We start from the raw sequence: 12,492 nt of genomic DNA, 5'->3' as shown, positions 1-12,492 counted from the left end.
TCGGCCCAGGGCCACATCAAAGCCTCCATAGCTAGAAACTCATTAATAATACTGCTGCATCATTGCATTTGGCTTGCTTCGAGCCGAATTGGCAATCCACTACAGTTCTTTTGTGACTCGAATGACCACCCTGAACCAATACAATCAAACTGCATTGGCCGTGAATTGTTCATTGCAGGGGAAGAACTAGATGATTACTATCACCAACGACTCAAGATGCAGTATGCTTTTTTGATGTAGTCTCAGTTATCATCAGATGTCCCTCTCAGCAATGATATGCTTCTCCATCTTGCAGCATTAAGCTATGGCTCCTTGCTAGCCTTGTAGCAGCCTGAGATCAGTTCTGAGGATGGCTTCATCGACTGCCAAGAAGTGTCCGAAGGTTGCGTGCAACCACCATTGATGAATCATTTTCACAATCTCTCTGATATGCAAGATGAACAATTAGCTCCTGATGAGAAGCCTTTTACTGAGGCACCTTTTTAGTGTTCCATGGTGGAGATGGATGTAGGAAGCCATGGGGCTTCTGGTGGTTATGGCCAAGATCAAGCTAGTTCTCCACGTGGAAGTGATGCTTCCTCCTCCATCATTACAGATGTTGAAATGAAAGATAGCTTCATGTTTCTTGAATCTTTTATTAATCCCAGTAGAAAGAGAGCTAGTTGCAATACCAATGATCCTGGACAAGCCCCCTATCAGATCACCTCTGCAATTACCCCACCGCCTTCTTTTGAAAGGAGATCTTGGCAAACCACCACATCCCAAACTCCATCAGGGCTAGAGTTATTGGCTGGGATGACTGCTTGTTTGCTTCATCCAGATGTTGTAGAGAGAAGCCATGGTTTGACTTTCAAGAATGATTAGGAGGAAGATTGCATTGTTAAAGAGCCCCCTCTTCATAGTCAGGTTGCAAGTAGTGCAGATAAACGATTCAAGTCCCTTCCACCTGTAGAAACTCTTCCGAGGAATGAAACATTGGGAGGGTATATTTTCATATGCAACAATGACACCATGGTAGAAGATCTCAAGCAACAACTCTTGGTTTGCCTCAAAGATACAGGGATTCTGTTCGTGCTATTCAACCAGGCCTGCCATTATTTCTATACGATTATACCACACACCATCATGGCGTGTATGAGGCTGCAAGTTTTGGAGGTTCCAACATTGACCCTACTACATGGGAGGATAAGAAAAGTAAAGGAGAATCTAGATTCCCAGCCCAGGTTAGAATACGAGTGCAAAAGATTTCTAAACCGCTAGAAGAGGACTCTTTCACGCCTATTCTTCATCATTACGATGGGCCTAAGTTTCGTCTGCAACTTTCTGTTCCTAAGACCTTGGCCTTACTGGATTTATTCTCGAAAAATGGTCAAATGTGAAACTTTTTTGGGGGCACGTCATGGTAGTTAAGCAAGATCTGCAGACCCAGCTCCTGGGATCCCTACCTGTTTCCCTTCACCCACAAGACTATATGTGCTGCCAAGGCCAAGGCCTATTGCTGGTGTAGCTTCAAAAGTCCTCCTGAGGACTTGTCTTCTAAAAGAATCTTGCAATAAGCTCTTCCACACCTCCCTTATTCTTGGTTTTTGTTGATTTGAGTCAATGAATGGCTCCTCTACCACCTATATTGAAAAGATAGATCTTGTTGATAGTGGACACTATCACTTACAATCACTGGTGGGTGCAGGAGTAGAGTGGAGCCTTCAAATCTGATTTGAACCAATAGTTTGTCTCTGATTTGTGACTGCATATACCTTCAATCCATCATCCACAAGAACAGGAGAAGTGATTGTGGCCATCAACATAGAGTTTGTCCTCTTCAATGCATGCTAAGCCTCAAACCCTTATTTAATGCAAAATAGAGGAGTTCAAGTTGGGCAGCCTTGTGCTTGGCAGGAGTGATAGACAATTTCAAGGATTTGCCTACTGGCTCTTTACAGCGCCTTTGCCCTCGCATCATTAAGCTGCTAAATGGTACAACGTTTACTGCCAAGGATGCTCTACTGTTAGTTATAGAAAGTATTGTCCATGCCGGTGGAGCTATGTCTCATCAATGCCTGGCTATGCAAATGGCCCTTTAGGCCTTCCAGACCCAAGTCCACATGAGAGATTAAAAAGGCAAATGCAAACCTTGATCTTGCAGCAACAAATGTTAGGCTTCCGCAGAGTTTACTGTACCTCTAATTGCTCCTTACTTCAAGCAGCTTTGCTCTACTGCCATACACTATTGGCCGATGCAGTCACTGAATGAGTTAGAGGGGGAGCCAAAACCTCCCTTCCGTGGAGCTTTCTCCCTACTTCTACATTCGCTGTCATCGCTAGTACCTTAGACCCTTGATTCGCGAAATTTCTAGGCTAAAGCTAACAAAAGGCTTTGGTGGAGGCTTCCATGAGAGCAGCCTTCGTAATCTTTACAACTTTGTCAAGGACGACAGCCCGAATTGATCCTCCTGCGGGACGACAAAGCTGCATTGATGCGCGAAAGTATCCGCGTGACAAAGTTCTTCAAATCTTGTAACAAAGAAGCCAACTGGAAGACAAGAAATGTGTCCTCTCTCAAGGTCGAGCTCCATGCCTCAAAATCAACAAGATCTTCTCCCCTTTCTTGCTCATAGATTTTGTTTTGAATCATGGGAGAGTGCTCAAAGAAGAAGGATCCTTCCCAGCATGGGAGAAGAGTAGAAGTAAGATCTCAGGTTGCAAGACTCCATAGCTTTCAAGAAGCTTAAAGGGAGAAGAAGAAGACCACCTTTACAAAAAATAATTGAAACCAAAGCCTTCACAAACTCTGTGGCTCCTCTTTCAAGAAGTTATCTCTAAATTTTGCTTGGGATTTGAAAACGAGCTTCCATCTTTGTCTGTCTGCCTCCATTTTTGGTCCAAGCTCCATTTAAGACTCCAAGAAAGGCTGCCATCTCTGCCTACAGTACTCTTTGTGTACCTGTGTGTCTGAGTAACCAGGGTTTCTGACTAAAAGGAGACTAGTTTTGACAATGAGGAGAGAGAAAAGGACCAAAGAACTAGGCTCTGATACCACTGGAGATAGGAGGGAGAGAAGGAGAGGAGAGAGAGAGTGCAGAAGAGAGATAAAGACTGCAGTAAAAGAGAGAACTATTGAGAGAAGAGAAAGAGAGAGAAAGAAAGTGACGAGGAGAGAGAAATACTAGGAGTAGAGAGAGAAAGACAAGAAGAGGAGAGAGAAATGTATATTTATCAAATTGTACCATGCCAATGTCCTTCACATCTTTTATACCTAGGTCAGTGCGACACTAGGTATTTCCCTCCATTACATTGGGAGTTGGATTACAATGCCCACTATCAAGGACCATGCCTCTATTTTATCTAGAAAGATTTATTTGATAGCTTATTCATCTGCCGATGTACCATTTGTAACTTCATTGGAGAAGTTTTTAAGACTTTGATAGAGATGGATCTATTACCTTTTTGTGAGCCATACAACTTTACTATGACCTTATTGGGTTCTCTATCCAGGGTTAGGGTTTCCTTGAACCAATTTATGCATACTCTTGCATCAAAAAGCCACGGACTTTGCAAAAACAAGGAATATAAGGTCTCGTAGGAATTCGGTTTCACCACCAAATAGGTCAGCCAATAGTATCATCCTACGAGAGTTATCTTCACATATGGGAGAATGCGCAAAGGCTTAATTTTGTTTTGATATGCTAGTCTAATAAGCCACTATGTAGGATGTATGATTTGTAGACCTAGATCTTTCATTGTCACATTTTTCATGATGTTCACTAATGAATTGCTATCAATCAATGCATTCATAATAAAACATAATGTAATCCAAATGCCAATCTCTAGGGTGTTCAAATCCAAGAAGGTGTTAGCCACATCCACTTCTTTAATAGGCTCTAACTACACTATTAAATAATTTGGAACATTTTCACAAGGTTAGGACTCATGTTCAAAACTTTCACTTTGCTATAACTCTCACATTATTGGTTCAAATTTATTGTTCAATAGCTCAAATAGATTTCATTTTTCATAAGGTTTCCAATGATATATCACATGATAGCTTTGGGAAACTTAAATTAGTCTTTTTGGAGTCCTAACATTCTAAATAATGAAGAATGGGCATTGAAAGATTCCTAAATTTACTAAACTTGTGTTTCTAAGGCCTTATTTGCCTTGGTGGTAGTTGTGGGAGCAATCCTTAGGCCATGTATTCTTGTCAACATGTTTTTAAATATCTTTCAGCAGTTAGGGGACAACATCAACAATAACTGTTAAAATCTTAGGTTTGGTTTGAAGGTGTCTGGGTCTTTGACCATATCATACACTTTGATCAAATCCATTAGCTTCTCTAGCTAGCTAGGGAATGGGGCAACACCTACTTTCATCTTTTCTCTTTCTTCTAGAAGTAGCAACATCTGAACTTCTATTATTGGAGGTACTTCTATATCATCCATCTCTTGGATCTCTACTCCTACTCTGTAATTATCTTTGTATCGCTCCGTGGCATTGTAGTGCTCTATATTGCAATATTTTATTCTCTACTATTTTGTTTCTTTTTTGGAAGATTGAACTTCAGAGAGATTATTTTATTTTTGAATGAGTGATTCCTTCTTCTTAGCATGCATGATTGTGGCTACTTCCAATTCCACCAAGTTGAGGAAGGTTCTTGGGTCATCGTCTATCTTTTAGTAGCACTGGCCTTCAAAGAAGCTGGACTAGGATAGTCTTTTCTAGTGTGACCTTCTCCTAATTTGCACCAACTACAAAAGAGCTTGTAGTCTATGGACCTGCTAGGTTTTGGAAAATTTGGTGAGATATGTCCCTTTTATCTACATATTTAGCACTCCACTTCTAATCTTTGGCCATTGCCAAATTGTCTCCCTCTACATCTTTGCAATGGAAATCTTGGGCCAACATTAAGACCAAATTCTCTAGGCTTTAGTCCAACATCTTGAGTTTTCATCTTGATTCCAATAATTTGAATCTTCCTTCCTCATCTTTCTTCCTTCTTTCATATATCTCCTTCAGAGAATAGATATCCTCTGTATGATTCTTTCTTAAATAATACAAACAGAAAGCTCCAAGGATAGTTGGTAATGACACTTTCATCACCATGTGTTTGATCTCATCACATCCCTTCCACCTCCTGCAATACTAGATGTGTTGGTGGTATTCATTTTCAGTGTCTATAGTTGTTCTATAATCACATCTGTCATCTCTTTGTTGATGCTTGCAACTAAATTGGACAAATAGATCTTGAAATTCTCTCCTCTTGAAGTACTCGCAATAGGGTTTTGGGAAGTCTCTGTAATCACTTCATAGGCTAATTGGGTTGGTCCAGAGAGTCCTCTATTCTAATTCTAATTCAGAGCTCCTATCAACATTGGTGGTTGTTGATTCTACTTGGTAGGATTCCACTATTGTTATTGAGTTATGATTGGGGGAGCTATTTGAGGCTATTGTTGTTGTGGTTGAAGCATTATTTGAGGTACTATTTGCATTTCTTTTACTTCCTTCTTTTTAATTTCTTTAAATTCAACTTTCATTCCATTGTAAAGGGAAATGTATTCAATTCTAAAGGTATCAAAATTCATTATTTTAAGGATCGCCATAGTGCTATTGTCTTGATAATACCAACTTTGGAGGATCTCAATAGCACAGGTTATGAAAGAACACTACATTGTCTACTAGCTTCCACTGAGTTGCCAATTGGACAAATAGAAGGTTATCAGTACACCAAGCACCTCTCATATCTTGCTATTGCGGATGCATGAACAAATTCCAACTCTTTTCCTTCTTATTCTTGTGAACCTCAACTGGCCAGTCTTGAAGCCTTTTCACAATCTCCCGCTTGATGATGTTTGGGAATTCTTCAATGAAGAGTAAATCTCCCTTGGATAGGCCTTCTCTTTATTTTTTTCTTTGCTTTTCAATTTTGTGGAGAACAATTGGCTATACTAATACAACTTTCTATAGCTTCAAAAGATAGTGGGATCAGTTTGTCACGTAGCCCACATTAGGATAGTGACATGCTTCTACCATTGAGACATGTACTTCTTATAGAAATTATATTTGGAAATGAAGATCTCTAGTTCATCAACATAAGCAAAACTCTACAATCTTCCATTTCCTTTCTTCCTCTTCAAGGGTACTATTTTTTTCCATTTTTAGCCTTTATTGGTACTTGTTGATGGTAGTTTTCCTCGACTACGTACCAAAAACATGGAGCACCAAGAGGAACACCAAGGAAAAAAAGAAAATACTATAATAAAATATATTTTGTCACACCAACAAACATATTCTTCATATTTTAATGAGCCACAAGAAAAAAACAACATTAATCTTCAAAAATTTTCACACAACATCATATAGCGAATCTCCCATGGATTTATCACAACAAATCTTCAACATGATCTTCATATTCTTCATGAAAACTATCAAAGAACCAAAATTACACAAAGAAAAGATAAATTTTGAATGGAGTTCATCACCTAGTATTCATCTTTCATCATCTTTATAGTATTCATAGTTTCTTTCTCATAGAGATACAATGTTTCTCGTAAAAATTTGGCTATCTCTCACATATGCTCTCTCTCAATAGTACATTAGAATAATATAAATTTACTCTCAATAATTCTATCTTGGTCGTGGATAGCCCTTCCAAGAGGTATCCTTGATATGAAGAGTCACTAGAGCCACTATATTGTCCCTCAAAAGCTCACTATTGTCATTGTCACTACAGCCTTTAGTTTAAGTTTTCTTCAGCTACTTCTTCATGCTATTTAGAGCTTGTATTATTTCTCTTTCAAGATTTCAAAATATTTTTCAAGCTAACAATCCACTCATTAGAACACTTATAGAAGCAAATAGAGGCTTACAGATCAGATACAAAAGCTCTACAAAACACTATAAAAGGTCAACAAAAGGCATAAAAGCCATATAATCTAACCAAAAACTCTTAAAACCATCAAAAACCTTCTAAAAACTCTGAATCATTTCTCAAAGGACTCATTCACAATCCCAACCTCACAAACAGAAAGAAAATAGATGAAAATAGAGGTAAAATAGACCTTATGAGAACGAAACAAACACATTACATAATCTATCATATTAACATCATAATATCTCAATAAAAAACCATCATGAATTTCTCAAACATACTCAACCTATCCCAAAAGACTCCAAAACACTTTCAATATATCCAAAATTAATCAATCCATCACGAAATCAATCATTCAACGCTCACAAAATTAACCATTCAGCTCATAAAAACAACAAAAAACAAGTCAGCTCAGCCCTCAACATAGTCTAGTCTTGGTTTAATTGTGTTAGTGTGGTGTAGTTTGTGGTATTTTTGCTATTTTGATGGTCATGATAATGTATTTTGGGCTTTGGTGTGTACATTTCTTTTTATTATTGCTTGATATATTGGAATCAAGGTATTTGTATGTTTACATGTCATGAATCTATCAGTAACGTGTGTGTGGGTAGAACATCCTAAATTTTGTGTAGGATGTGGTTTTCTTAGGGTGGTGATAATCTCATAAGATCTTATTTTTTTTTGGTTTTACTATTTTGCAAGTGTCTTTTGAATCTATTTGTGTGGTGTGTATGTTCTATTCTTATTTGAATGGCACCTCGAACTCTTCCCCAAGTCCAATATGTTCCTTTGGTCAGTCATGATTATTCTCAATTGTCAGAATCACATCTTATTATGAAGGCTAGTCTATCCCATTTTGTGACTCCCTACTAAAAGCCACTTATTCCTCATGATCCTATTTTATGTGATGAATTCTTTAACCTCTTATAGCAAGCAGCCTGGCTCTATTTGTGGTACCATTGTCCTAATGAAATCTCCAAGATTGGGAAACCTTTGTGTCTTTCTTATCGTGTGGAACTATTTCCAGAAGTCCACCATCTCTTTTCCAATATAGAAATTATGAAGCTTCTACAAATACAGACCAAGGACTTATTGAATGCTAAACAAGTCATCACTACATCTTGAGTTTTTGTTTCCATGATCTATGATCCCTTTTCAAAATAGTTGTATCAGTTCCTTTAGAACAAGTTTATGTCTACCAAGACTCCATCTAATTACATGTCTAAGAAACTATTAATTGCTTCTAGAATGGTGCTTAAGGGCATGACCATTGATTGGAGTTCCTATCTCCTTACCAAAATGGATCTATACTTTATCGGAGTGACTAGGGGTCATGTGACTAATGTCATATATGGTTCTTACTTATATGTTTTTCTAACATACTTTTCCCTTATAAAGGAAAATCCACTATCTTTTGAAAATCCTCTCATGGTTCCATCTCTTTCCACTAAAGATTCTGAATCTATCCTTAAAGATCATGACTTTGCTCCTCCTTTGGTCATTTAGAGGAAGCACTTAAAGCATGTAAGTGAAATAGTTCATGCTTTAGTTCCTCTAGTGTTGATCCCTACTACATCAAGTAGTACCCTTCTTGCATGCCTTACAGCTATCAATTTATTTAGGTCACACAAAGATGGTATTTTTGACATATCCATTCCTTCTCTGCATCACTTAGTGGCAGGAGATGCCATTTCTTTCCTATGTAAGGACATTTATAGTTCCATAGAAATATCCGTTTACAGCTTGTATTCAGTAGTTGTACTTTTCTTTCCATGAGAAGGTGCAATACTCGAAGGAAAAATTAAATAAGGCTAATATTTATCTTGCCTCCAGTAAATGAAACTCTTTTTTATGTATTCAAACATTACAGTGTAAGTTGTTAGAAGCCCACAAGGTGGAAATATCCTCTTTGCGGGTCCAATTACTAAAGCAAAGGCTGAGGTAGCTACTGTCAATGTGAATAAGGATAGTATTTTTAAAGAAACCCAAGAGCTTAAACTTAATTACTACCCAAACAATCAACAAATTGTATGGTTGAGCATCAAAATGCACTGATTGAGGAGTTAAAAGAACAATTGGCTCAACTATGCTCCCCATTCCTCCAAGTTCAAATATATTATCAATACCTTCTTCGTCAGCTGTGAACTTGGCTACTCTCAAACCTAATGCAACCATGTGTCCTTTATTCAAAGCTAAGGTGGAAAGGCTTTAATCTAGAATAGACCTTTTGTGGTTTTATTTTGAGTAGTTTATGGAATACATTGTACTAGATCACTCTTTCTTTGTGCACTATCAATAACAAAATCTGGCTTTTTACATGAATTTGTCCACTGCATCCTCTAGAGGATGGATCAAGTGGTGCTTGATCCTCAAATCTCCTAGTAAAAGTTACCCAAATGGTTTTTCTAGATTCAGTTATACTAGATACTATGTTGATGTTTTACATGTATCTTAGAGGTGATCTTATGATTCCAAACAATGAGGATATGTCTTGGTATATGGAGGATGTTATTTGCAAGCTTTTCTTTACATTTGACATTTGGAGTTGTAGATGGATGAGATATTTCAAGCCTATTCTTCCAAAGTGGATGCATGTCTTGAAGTTTCTTAGCATTCCATGATAGAGTCTATGGATAATTAAAAGCTCTTACACAATTACAAAATACTAACCAACTGACAAAGAATATTTTAGCCCATGTTTCTAAAAAACCCCCTTTTGACAACTCCTTATTTAAAGCTTACAATCGCCAATTTGTACTAGCTCCATCAATGTCTTCTCTCACTTATTATCAATAGATGGCCGATAGATTGAATTCTTAGCTATCTCTACTTCAATCAACTCTCCATGTTATTTCTCCTCTTATTTTACAACCATAAGGTGCTCCCCAAATTCCTATCTCTACTCATTGCCTATTCATTGTGGATCGTGTTTCCTCTCCTAATCCTCCTTGTCCTCCACCATTTACTACTTCCTTTCTACTTTTTTAGCATATTTTCTAACTCTTTTCTTATCCAACTTAGTTAAATTACATGAATCTCCATCTTTAACCCCTTCTTCTTTTTATGATTTTAGCTATGTATCATTTCATTGCTTCATACTTGTTCTTCTTTCTCTGTGCACATCTTTTATTTCTAGCCCCCTTTAATCGGTTAGTAGCCACTCTACACTACAAGATATAGACCTTATACCGACGTTTAAAGCGACGAAAATACAAACAACAAAATTTCCCCCCGTCATCGCAAAAAGCGTCATTATTAATGACGCCATAGAAACGTTTCTATTGGCGTCGCTATTAGCGACGCCAATAGCGATGCAACCAGTAAGTTTGCGACACACATAGCGACGGCAATAGCGACGCAAGCAATAAAATTGTGACGCTAATAGCGATGGTAATAGGGATAAAAAAAATTTGTGGTAGGGCAGCTCTATACAAAGTGCTTGCAAACAAAAAGAATTTATATTGAAATCATAAAACTGATACATGAAATAAATACATGATCGCATAAAAAGCGATTAGTACAATCATGACAGGATATCACTAATACATATAAAATGTCTACATAGATCAGGCAACTAAAAAATATAGGTGTGTGAGCTCCAAGGATCCAAGGGCGAGCTACAAATCCTCGTCCCCCGAAAGCTCGTCCTGCCCCAAAGGAGCATTGAACGGATTCTGTAGAAAAAGAAACAACACATCAATCCACCATACAATAATGCATTCAAATATCTCATGGTAACTACGGACAAGAAAGATGAGTGACTTACAGGACCGTCGCGTCTATACAATCGGTCGATCAATGCATTGAGACCGTGCCTCTCTGCATATCGAGTCTCAAGGCCTTGCGAATCGCGATTTGTAATGGAGTGCTGCAAAGAAAACAAAATGCTAACTGTTAGAAACATGATTGTCAGTACAATGAATATTTCAAAAAAACAAACAAGCAAAACAAAAGAAAAACTTACAAAGTCCTCCAAATATATCCTGTGGCCGCCACTCCCAAGATGATGGACCACTCCGGCCTCGAGTCGTGCCCTCGCCGCCTCGCGCTGTTGACTCCAACGTCCTGGAGAATCTGTAGCCTCCTCCCTCAGTCGGTGCCAGTCGTCTGCATCTAACCACTTGGGCTTTGTAGCCCCACTCTTGATTGCCTTGCATGCGTCGGATCATCTATGTGACATGTATGCACGCATGCAATCCATTTTCCAACCCGTAGAGAATCTATCTACTGCGGCTGGCACCGAAAACTCATCGTGCAAGGATGCTACTATGTAATCCTTGCTCCCCTCCGGTATGTTCTTCCAATGATCCAGGACATTATGCCGAAAAACTTGTTGGCACAACTCTCTCATGCGAGCCATCACCCTCCTCCCCTCATCATTCATGATGATGGCTCCTCACCTACTATCGACTAGATATCCATAACCCCTAGGAGTGTGCCTAAGATGGGTCCTCTCCTATCTGCGTCCACGCTCCTGGGCATATCCAGGAGACCCCTCTACATCCGGTGTACCGACGGGGGTAACCTCTCTTGGAGTGGCACCCAAAGGGGTGCCACCTGTTGATGGCTGCGCAAAAGCCGGAGTAACTGGAGTAGACGTCCCCACAGGTGTGAAATCCTAGAGGTGACGCAGCTCCAGTTGAATGACAAGACAGAGACACCACATCCGTGTCTCCACAGCAGCATCCCCTTGATCCCGATGCAGTCCCTCCTTCTGGCCCAAGTCGTGAGCGTTGAGATCGTCTGCTCAAAGCCGAAGCATCCGATCGCGCTGAAGCAGATCTAGTAGAGCGCCCTAACAAAGAACGAGACAACTCCTAGTCTGCCATCTCTCTGAATTGTTAGATATGATCAATGCCCCACCCTCATTACGTTCTACCAATGATCCATGGTGCTCAAAGTTGTAAGGCCCCCATTACGAGGAGAAGCCAAATGTGAGCCCTTGGTTGAGTCCTGACTTGTATATCAGATGAGATCTATGTGACCGGATGGCAAAAAGGTGAGTGATGTGGGTCTAATCTTTGGGTTAGACAGAGTGGTTAAGCTTGTAGCAACTCAAGGCGCATTGCATCGAGTTGCGGTGCCCGATGGTAAAGGAAATATTCCCTGGCCGACTAGTGGAGGCTCATATGGTAGGTTGGTTAGCAAGCCGACTTAATGACCTTCGCGGGCTATAAAAGCTAAACCCCTTCACAGCCATCTCTCACTCATCTTTCACCCAGTCAGAGTTGTTATTCCAGCTAGCCTTAAGCTCTTCACCTATCTTCTTTCTAGATCGCCATCTAAGCTTCACACAGTGCAAGCGCACGGGTGGACAGAGCCATCTTTGTATCAGTTGTTTGGAGTTAAAGAATTTACTAATTCTTCTCTTATCTATTGTGTACTCTCTATCTCTTTCTCAGATTCTGTTCGCTGCGCCGTGTAATATTTTACATGGTATCAGAGCCCAGGGGGCTCTAGAGATCAGAGAGTGTGCAAGAGGCAAAGGCTTCAACAGCAAAGAGAAACTATGTCGACTTCCGAAAGCGGTTCTGGCGCATCAGTAAGCGGTGCAGGAGGTGGTGTTGTTGTACCGGCTATTCAAACACTGAGGATTCGTCCACCAACCTTCAGCGAAGGTAAGTTAGATG

At 39.5% G+C, this 12,492-nt stretch overlaps 1 pseudogene; it reads left to right on the top strand.

The window, feature by feature from the left end:
* Window positions 1-492: 492 nt before the first annotated feature.
* On the top strand, window positions 493-1,386 carry LOC148026154 (B2 protein pseudogene; annotated as a pseudogene).
* Window positions 1,387-12,492: the final 11,106 nt, after the last annotated feature.

This window comes from Lygodium microphyllum, chromosome 14 (assembly GCF_053477565.2).
Source record: "Lygodium microphyllum isolate KBCC chromosome 14, Lygodium_microphyllum_v1.1.10, whole genome shotgun sequence".
Taxonomy (NCBI): Eukaryota; Viridiplantae; Streptophyta; class Polypodiopsida; order Schizaeales; family Lygodiaceae; genus Lygodium; species Lygodium microphyllum.
This window is presented reverse-complemented; position numbering and strand designations above follow the sequence as displayed.